The 10,669-nt window shown below is 38.5% G+C and overlaps 1 long non-coding RNA gene across 1 annotated transcript; it reads right to left on the reverse strand.

The window, feature by feature from the left end:
- Positions 1 to 7,418: 7,418 nt before the first annotated feature.
- Positions 7,419 to 10,421, reverse strand: LOC138057995 (uncharacterized). Its single transcript, XR_011133766.1, has 2 exons — positions 7,873 to 10,421; positions 7,419 to 7,740 (listed from the first exon to the last, which is right to left on the reverse strand). It is a non-coding gene; the product is annotated as an uncharacterized lncRNA (long non-coding RNA).
- Between the last annotated feature and the right edge of the window lie 248 nt (positions 10,422 to 10,669).

Below are 10,669 nucleotides of genomic sequence, written 5' to 3' on the forward strand. Positions count from 1 at the left end.
TACCCTTATGAAGCTCAAGTCGATAAAGAGCACCATCGCTGAGAAATAAATGTCTCCTTCGTTTAGACTTCTCAGAAATTTAATTACCCATTTGCATCCAAATTTTCCTCTTAAACGAAAAAAAAAAATGTTATTTCGAAGACTACTTCCAGCCACTGCACACTAATGGCTGATAGTGTCCAATGCCTCAGCCAATCAGATTACAACATTTGCATTAATATACTAGTAGAATTCTACTAATTCTTGTTAGTCAAGAAGTATTTGAAAGAAAACTTGTTGTCCATTTTTTGCTTCATTATTCAGTGTTTCTTCACAAAAGGCTTTGGTCCTGAACTCCAGTGAGAAGTTTATTTGTATAGTTATAGCAAATGTATTGTTTGTTTCATTAAACGTTTGGCTGGAAAAAGTATTTCTGCCGTTGTGGATTCATCGCGTTATGTAAATATTACCTAATTTACATGCGTGGGTTGAAATTTGATATGGGAGCAGTTTTCATAACGATGATAGAAATTCGTGCCGTTTAGTAGTACGATAATTTGAGACGGACAAACACTTACCAAAGGCAACCCAGTCTACGCTCACGGAGCTTCTAGTTAACTATATTTGCATCGGACCAACGTGAGTTAATGTAGGACAAATAAAATGTGGTGTGATCAGTGAACACGTGTGGTCTTTCTTTATATATCTCAGTAATCAAGAGGGCATGACCACTTGATCCGACTTGTTGATAGTTGCTTAGCAGTGAAGCATTGTTGTTGAAAATTGGCCATTTGTTTGATAAACGCAAGCGCCCTAAAAGGCAATTAAGGATTAATTCGTACAAGTACAACTGTACAAGGAAAGGTTACGTTTATACAAACGTTGGCCGTGTAGCGCTTATATATTCCACTTGTATTTTCAGAGTTTTTTCTAATTGCAAAGCGGCAAGGGCAATTTCGCAACAACAACGAAGCATTATTGTTGAAATTACTGGTAGGCCCTTTTGCGTGATAAATGCAAAAACCCTCGAAGGGAATTAATTAAGGATTAATTTTACTTTGTACTACTGCATGGCTAAGCGGCAAGGGCAATTTGGTGGAATCGAAATATTATTGTTGAAATTAGATCCATTGCGTGATAAAGGAAACTAACCACGTGGACAATTAAAATTTACTTTCACTTGCATTTTCAAAGTTTTGAATCCCCAGTTGCTAAGTGGCAAGGGTAATTTCGTAAAAACTTTGAAAAGACACGTGAAATAATCCTTAATTGAGATCTGGCCCATGAGATTCTTTATGCGTATCCACGTTTTCCTAACTGATCTCGCTCTTAATAGGCCATTTCCGAGTTCATGTCTGTCTCCTCTTCAAAGCCAGTCTAAGTTCAAAGTTTTTGTGATGGTAATTAGTTCAAGTTTATATAAATGAAAACTAATTTACATATGAAAAATTCGCACTTAAACTCGCTTTGAAGAGGAGGTAAACATGAATTTCGAAATGGCCTGTTGTCGACGTTTTACAAATCGAAATGGCTGTCGATGTAATTTGCATGCACAACAAGCTCACAAAGTCCATTGGTTTATTTTGAGCTTCTTCAATAATTATGAGATGTTTTCTTTATGTTTCGCGGATCAGTATTTAGTGCATTTCATATATGGCCAAACAAGAAACTTGCCTAACTTTCAACGATCAGCCAAGATCCAGGGGCACCCAATGAAGGTGTTTCGCAAAATGTCTGTTCTGCAGTGAAAATGCAGCTGGCTGGCAATATATTAATTTTCATGAAATGGTATATGAAATGAATCATATATGAACTGCGGATATGAAATCAAGTGAAGCTATGACCTTCGCAATTATGAGAACAATTTTTGCAACTGCGTAGAGAAGCCTGAAAAAATTCAGGACTTCAACGGCATTTGAACCCGTGACCTCGCGATTCCGGTGCGACGCTCTAACCAACTGAGCTATGAAGCCACTGACGATGGGAGCTGGTCATTTGTGGGTTTTAATGGTCCCGTAAGGAATAAATCAATGATGAAATGGTATATGAAATGAATCATATTTGTACTGCGTTTATGAAATCAAGTAAAGCTATGACCTTCGCAGTTATGAGAGAAATTTTTGCAATTGCGTAGAGAAGCCTGAAAAATTCAGGACTTCAACGGCATTTGAACCCCTGACCTCGCGATGCCGGTGCAACACTCTAACCAACTGAGCTATGAAGCCACTGACGTTGGGAGCTGGTCATTTGTGGGTTCTAATGTTCCCGTGAGGAATGAGTCAATGATGAAATGGTATATGAAATGAATCATATATGAACTGCGGATATGAAATCAAGTGAAGCTATGATCTTCGCAGTTATGACATTAATTTTTGCAATTGCGTAGAGAAGGCTGAAAAATCCAGGACTTCAACGGCATTTGAACCCGTGACCTCGCGATTCCGGTGCGACTCTCTAACCAACTGAGCTATGAAGCCACTGACGGTTAGAGCGTCGCAACGGAATCGCGAGGTCACGGGTTCAAATGCCGTTGAAGTCCTGAATTTTTCAGGCTTCTTTACGCAATTGCAAAAATTGCTCTCATAACTGCGAAGGTCATAGCTTCACTTGATTTCATATCCGCAGTTCATATATGATTCATTTCATATACCATTTCATCATTGATTCATTCCTCACGGGACCATTAGAACCCACAAATGACCAGCTCTCACCGTCAGTGGCTTCATAGCTCAGTTGGTTAGAGCGTCGCACCGGAATCGCGAGGTCACGGGTTCAAATGCCGTTGAAGTCCTGAATTTTTCAGGCTTCTCTACGCAATTGCAAAAATTGCTCTTATAACTGCGAAGGTCATAGCTTCACTTGATATTAATTTTCATACTCTAGTTTTTGCTGAGAAACTTTAAATACTTTTAGCATTTCAATGCGTGCTGGCTGGATGAGAACAGAAACAGGGGGAGACTGAAGGAGAACTCCTTCCTCTGCAGCCTCCGGGCAAGCCCCGTGCATTCGAACTTTTGTAGGTTAAATCGTTCAAATTCCCGTCCCTGGCGGCCAAAATGGTGTTCCTTTGCCCTACCCTATCGTCAGATTTGTCTGTCAAAGCCTCCTAAAGAACAACCGTCGTCGGCTCCTGTCGTCTTTAATGCAGCTTGTGTATAAACATGCCAACACATGTTTGGTGACCCCCTTATATGATGATACCGTTTTTACCAGGCTAGAGCAAGTACAAAAACACAACTTTAATATTAAAACTATTAAAAGTGACATGAAATTGAATTAATTAAGTCGGACAATGTCAATACGAAAGTGTAAGCTGGTCTAACTCCGAAACATCTGAAAAGTTATTTAACGAGCGTACTATATATTTATCAACAACAGAGCCTAGAGCGCTTACGACTGCATGTATTTTAAATTGTTCAGAGTCGGTTGATTACCTCGAACAGAAACGTAGAGCTTTATTAATAAAATGGGGATGTAAAAACGTACGTCACTTATTCTATGACTAGTTCCGTGAGCGGGCAAGATGAACCAAATCCCGCGCTATGATTGGCTACCCGAGCGGGCAAGATGGAGCTATACTGGCCTCTCTGGATTTCTCGCTTAGTCCCACAAGATCTTTTTGGTGTTTTATCCCATATATAAAATCCTTTATTGATTAAGCTTGTTCGGTCAAGATGGCTGCATATTGGCCTCGTTCTGTTTTTGCGTGTTTATGGACCTCGACTTCGTCTCAGTCCAATATCCAGCCAGCTTGACCTCACGCTTTGTCAATAACCCATATATATAGCACTCTTATGCAGCCAAAATTCCTTTGAAGACCTTCCCTTGAAGACAACTTTTGAAGACCTTCAAGTTTTGTAAGCCAATCGCTCACAAATGCACTATCTCTTCCTTTAAACACTCCCATCTCGTCCAAACACGTGTTTAAAGCTGTAAGCGACTTCGGCGCCCGAATTGAAAATAATAAATAAATAAATAGGCACGCATTTGTTTACACGCGCCTATGTAACTAGTCTACATATTCTTGGTTTGCACGTGACGTCACAAAAAAAATACAAAACTAAAGAGCCTTTTGAGTTTTTATCTCAATCAGCTACAAGAGGTTTTAGAAATATATCTGTTTGCATGTTTCGAAAATAGAGCACAGTATGTTTCGAAAACAGAGCAGAGTATTTCACAGTGCGTGACATGTTGACGGCTTTCGAAAAACATGCCAGTTGCATAAAAACATCGATTCACCTCGTGGTTTTGTGGCTTAAACAGCCAAAATACTAGGAGACGTGTCTATGCGAATGTATGTACTAAATTCCAGATGTTTCTACAGGTTTCCGGCCGCCATGTTGGTGTACTTCAGCAGTACTAAACTCTACAAATTTGAGTAGTATATTTTGCTGAATAATTCAATTACGGAATATCGCACAGCCCTGAGACTTGGACCCGTTGTTTATTTATTCCTCTTCTATAACATTTCCATTTCTTGACTCAGTTTCGTAAATGGTAAGCGATTTATGTTTTCACTTGTGTGACGTGCAAACCAAGAATACAGGTGAACACAGATGTCCCTGTGAGTTCAAGACTAACTGAACTCACAAATCTTCACTGTAAGACTAAGGTTCTAAAAGAAAAAAATATGAAGGGTGTTAAACGCAATTTGTAAAATATCCATCACATCACACATCCGCCATAATTTGAATGAAGGGGGTAGTTTGGGTAGTTTCTAAAGAAACTGTAGTGCTGCGTCGGTGGGGAAGTAGTATACAAAAGATTCTAAAAGCTGACGTTTCGAGCGTTAGCCCTTCGTCAGAGCGAATAGAGGAATTGTGGGTTGCGTGTATTTTTTAGAGTAGAGTAGGAGCTACGCTATTGGTAAAAACATGGTAACGTGAAAAATAGGAGTATATTAGTTAAATGAAAAGCGTTCCATTCGCCTGAAAAAAATGGCGAGCTCCAGCAACGATTCACGTATTAAGTACTAAAAATAAAGATTCGGCGAAAAAGTGAATGTGGAATCTGTTGTTGTGATAACATAGCAAGAGGACAGAGAAAAAAACGTAACGATCCAAAGGATAAGAAACGCAAGGGGTGACAGGCCACACTGATTCCCTTCCTGTGTGAAGACATGTATATAACCTTTTATAGTTTTGTTCTAACGAGCAGATCCTTCAAGGATTTTCCTTTTCATATGCTGCATATGAATGATAGGTTGTTCTTTAAAAATTTAGCGAAGTAGGGGTTATATAGTAGGGGTTTATATTACACCTTTATATTATACTACACAGCTTAACCCATCCATCCTCGTATTACTCGGTGCCACGGACTGGTATGTCGTTCAAAGATGTAAGATTCATGACCCCACTGCCTGCTGATACGCTTACCGAAAACGAAGAGGCCTTAATATACTATAGTGTCCCGGTTTGAACCGGCCTAGAACAGAGCAAATACGGACTGAACGAGAGTTTTTCAATAAAAGAAATTGTTTCCAACACGATGCAAAGCCCGAGAATTTTGTTTATTCAAGCAAACAAAGGACATTTGAATGGTTTTGTCTGTGTTGTTTTCGTCATTCACTCGCACCTTACAACTATTATGCAGTCCGTACGATTCTCAGTAAAAGCAGTATGAAGCCAAAAATACTAGAAAATGACGCAATAGTGGAATAATAAATCCCGTAATGAAAGGTTTTACATACCATCCGTGCGGACGTGTTGCTTATTTCTCGTAACATGTTAACTATTGCTGTATTTTGTACCTTATGATTACCTGCATTTTTTCATAGCTTAATTTTTAAATTGTACGGAGAGCTAACTAGAAAACCTATTGGTCCACTTAGCTCCCCAGCTCGTAACTTACTAGCTAACTAAAAGAAAAAAAAAACTAAAATGCTACCGAAACTTCATTAAGAATTTCAAATCAAATGTAAACAACAATATGAGCTGAATAAAACATCATCATCATTATTATTATTATTATTATTATTATTATTATTATTATTATTATTATTATTATTATTATTATTATTATTATTATCATTATTTTCTATTCCCCATTACGATTGGAAAGAATGAGTTTGAGTGGAATAAGTAAAATGTTTATAGCGGTATCATAATAAAGGAGATCTGCGGGACGAAGGTCGAAGGCGACCATGCAAACCCCGAGAAATTTTGATGATGACGTAACCGTAAGGCCGAATGGCTTTTGGCCAACTTTTCAAGTAAGCCAATATGCGAAATGTATTGCTACTTTAGTGGGAAGTTGCATGAGCTGGAAACAGTGTTTTTACTTTTCGCGGGAATTTGCATGGCCAGCGAATTACATAAACATAAAGTTAACATATGCTAATTTAAAGTTCCGCTTTCAGGCTTGCCTAAATATGTATATATATTAGTATTAATTTCTGCTAATTAATAAAACGGAAACTGAATATTTAAAAAAAGTCAGAGTGACGAGCTGATCCCTTCTCGCGTGCCTTTTAAAAGCAGGTGGTGACAGATGCTTGTTGCTGCTCGGATAGAAACAATCCTCCAGACGCTTTTCTTTCTTTTAGTCCTCATTCCTTGAAAAGGTATGTTCAAAACTAAATATGTTCTTAAAATGTAAGAATTAAGTATGGCAATTGTTAATAAGAAAGCACTTGGACAGGTTTGCAATTAATGTCGGTCTCAGCGCACTTGTTTTTTCGTCTTACCTCAAAACGCCTTAAAGGTTTTATCAAGAAATTAACCGAGTGAGTGCAAATTCTTGACAAAAATGTCTCGAAATTGATGTTTTTCTTCTGCAACCATAATTAAAACGTTGGGAAATTGAACTGTTTTTTTTTTCTAGCCCTATAAACCTCCGTGACAGTTTGAGAATGACATGAAATTAAAGTTCCTAGAGGTTTTCTAATATATTCCCAGCTACAGGAAAGGCATTTTTTTTTGCATGTCTTAATACCATGATTTACAACCTTAACACAGAGTAATCGGTAGGAACTATTGAAATTAGGTAGGAGAAAGAGGGAATGAAGGAAAGGGGGGGGGGGGGGAGGGGAGGAAGGGTTTAAACTCGAAATTTGCCTGAAGAGTTTTATAGATGGATGAGACGAAAGAAAAATATCGTGGACTAAAGAGGAATAATTATTACGTGTCTACTTTTTCATTATTCTTGTTTAAACATGAGCCCATTATTCCAAAAACTATTATTATTTACCTCTAGAAAAAGCAACTTATTGCCGCTTATTTTCCTCCTCCATAACTGTTTGTTTCAAACTACTATCGGAGCATATCTGGGACGAGTGCTCCACGGTGGTTTAAAGCTACGGAGATGCATTGCAATGCTTTCCCGTGTATGCTTAGATTAATGTCCGATGAGGAATCGATATTTCGCAACCAGGTTTTGATGATAAAAGGTTTGTTCGTAAAGCTAAGGAAAGCTAAGGTAAGGTGACATTGGAGAGACTATTCCAGTCGCTAATTTCCTTTATTTGTATATCCCGCCATCATACAGTGTTTTTAGCGTAGTAAACTCTCCTGAACTTTCAGAAAGTGGCTTGTAAACATAAGAAGTAAGTTCATTCCTCAGATTTTCTGCTAATAAGAATACGCCAGCTACGTTTATATTTCGTATTGCTGTGGCGACGGTGTCTTCGAGCAGGCGATTGCTGATTGGCGTCACTTTAGAACCGCTATCTGTGGTATGTTTCGTCAGTTTGTGTCTTTCAAATCCACCCTTGGTCTTGTACTTTTTACCACAGTCTTTGCAGATGACTTTTTCTTTTTGACTCTGTTAGTAAAGACAAAAAATAGCAGTTTAGATAAAGATCACATGAGACTCGATGCCTAGTACTCGTAAACAAACTAGTCGTTAAGCGCTCATTTACATGTCTTCACAAGCCTGGGAGAGAAAAATTTATACTTCATTAATAGCCGATGTAAAATGAAGATCTACAGTTTCGTCTTCTTCTAAAATCGCTAAAATAACTTCAAAATCCTCTCCCCATACGAAGATGTCCTCTATGTCGTCCGCCATGTCGTTTTTTGTGTGCACCTTCGCAATCACGTGATTGGTACCTTCAAGTTCTGAGAGCGCCTATTGTTTAAAATCTTTGAAGTTCGCCGCCTTTCATAACCATTCCCCTCTACTTACTATGATCCCGCATGACAGTTGGAAACACATTTATTTTTGGATTCGAATTTCATTCTTTTGGAATTATTTTTCTGGAACTGTTTCTTTCATTCTTTGATAACAAATATTATCAAATATTATTATGAATATCAAAATTCAAACCCAAGTAAAGTACGTCTTTTGAAAAGTGAATTCGTTAAAATATAAGATAAAGGACCAAAAACAAGTTAAAGATATTTCATAATGCACCAAAATATGACCCTTGAGAAAGACTCATGGAAAGATCGTTTTTCCTAAAAGCATTCCACCCTGAACTTTGAAACTAGTTCACCTCTAAATTAATAACATGACAATTAATAAATAATTATATACTCAAATAAATAAATTTTCCAAATGGTCTTGATCGCACATGTGTTACTATTATTTTTAAAAATACAACCACACATTTGACTTTTAAGGAACATGTTTGGATGTTTCAAACACCATTATCAGCTATAGTATAGCTGATAAAATTTACATAGGCAACAAAAGAGAGTAGTATATTTTGCTGAATAATTCAATTACGGAATATCGCACAGCCCTGAGACTTGGACCCGTTGTTTATTCATTCCTCTTCTATAGCATTTCCATTTCTTGACTCAATTTCGTGAATGGTAAGCGATTTATGTTTTCACTTGCGTGACGTGCAAACCAGGTTTTCAGCTGACGTCATAACCTTATGCAAATTAGGTTTCCGCCATTCTGGTGCCCCTGATTATAGGGAAATGTATGACATTTTGAGCGCTCACGTTCGAAGTCTTCAAATAATTCATCTTTCCAATGGATATTTCCCAAGAAAGCGACCCAAAATCACTCGACGAGGTACCAGTACTTTCATCCTACGCAAAAAAAACCTCGAAAGCCACGTTCGAGAGCGCTATTTGAAGAAGATTTTCTGTCGTTTGCGTAGACCCAGCGGCCATACGGAGCGATCAGTTTGGCTCCTCTAAAAGTCTCAGACTTGCATTCGTAGTTAGTTTTAGAGACAAGCTACTATACAAACAAGCAGTTTAAGGCCTTCAAAATTTTGAAAGCGTACAACCAGATGATTTCTGGTTTCGTTGCGTCCGTTTAAGCAAGGGAAGGAAATCGCGGGCAAGATTGTTGTTGTTTGTGGCCAAGGTGACTCGGAAGTTTGACACTCGGCGTCGACCTTATCTGTATCAGTTTCCAGTTGGATTTCTTTTAATACCTTCGCTAACTGCTATGGCCGCCAGATGAGAAGAAAAGGCCTCCTCATTCCCTTTGTTTCGATGATTTCCCTCTTCTTCTGTCAAAGTACTTGGTCGATTAGAGTCTCAGTCCTTCACCTTGAGAAGGTGAGAAGCTTTTTTCCTTTGAAATTCGTCCGATTTCCTTCAAACTCAGTCAATTTGGGCGCTCCATCCCTCGCATTCGCCTGCCGAATTTCAGCGAAATCGAATAAAACGCCTCCGAGTTAGACATTTGCTAACCTGAGTATCACAAACGCCTGATACTCAGGTTAAATTCACCTCATTAAATATTCAAAACCGGAGCACCTCATTTGCATCGGGCATATTTAATGAGATGAATTTTCGAAGATGAATTTCTCCGCGACGTTGTGGTTTAATCGGTCGAAATTGAGCACACTTGTTCGAGGGGTTCAAGCGCTTCGGTGGTGTGAATTGGGAAGACATCGGTGGAAACCCGGCCGAGAAACGCTTTATCGAAAAAAAGCCAACTTTCGACAAATTCTGACTCGCTCGCCTTTTACCCTAAAACCCTGAACCAACGCGTGCTAAATCGCTGCGAAAGCTTTACAGGATAAAACACAACTGTTCACAGCAAAAGCCGTTACTGGCAATCACCGCAAAATCTTTGATTGCTAAACCTATAAAGACAATTTCAGCAAAATAAGTCCAACCCCACACTTAAAGTTAAAATCTAACAGTAAACCGTGAGTCAATCGCTGAGAAAGCTTTTAAATTGTCCTTTGTTCGTTGTATCTGTCCCAGAGTAAGGCAGGCTTCCCAGAAACAAAGTCTTTCGATTTCGTGTCGTCTCGGCTTATCTGTGAAATCCACGCGTTTCGGCGATCTTCTGTTAGCTGTTTTTAACTTTCACCGTTCTTATCAACAACGATAGGTATACGGAATAGACTAATACCTTCCTTGTTTCCAGATTTTACTCCACAGCCAGGTATTATACAGAGAACCATCGCACTACAACTCACTCACATCTCTCTCTACGCGTCTCTGTTTACGATTCGAGGGGCTCCACAATGGCGGTTAACGACGGTTGTCAAGGACTAAGGTCACGTGGGTGAAAACCAAGAATAGGCAACGTACCTTGTAGAGTAGAGCCTGGGTAAGACGTAAATGTTAATTGGTTACAATAAAATTTGTATTATGCAATATGTAATTCACATGACTTTTCATATCTTTGTAAAATGTAAAGTAGGTGTACAGTTTGTGTTAGACATGTGTCACCCACAATGTTGAAATGTTAAACGAACAATTTTATTCAACATACCAAGTTCAATATTTTATTTACTGTATTAAATTATTTAATTCTTGCCTTTCTGTTC

The sequence above is a fragment of the Montipora capricornis genome, chromosome 7, assembly GCF_036669925.1.
Source record: "Montipora capricornis isolate CH-2021 chromosome 7, ASM3666992v2, whole genome shotgun sequence".
NCBI lineage: Eukaryota > Metazoa > Cnidaria > Anthozoa > Scleractinia > Acroporidae > Montipora > Montipora capricornis.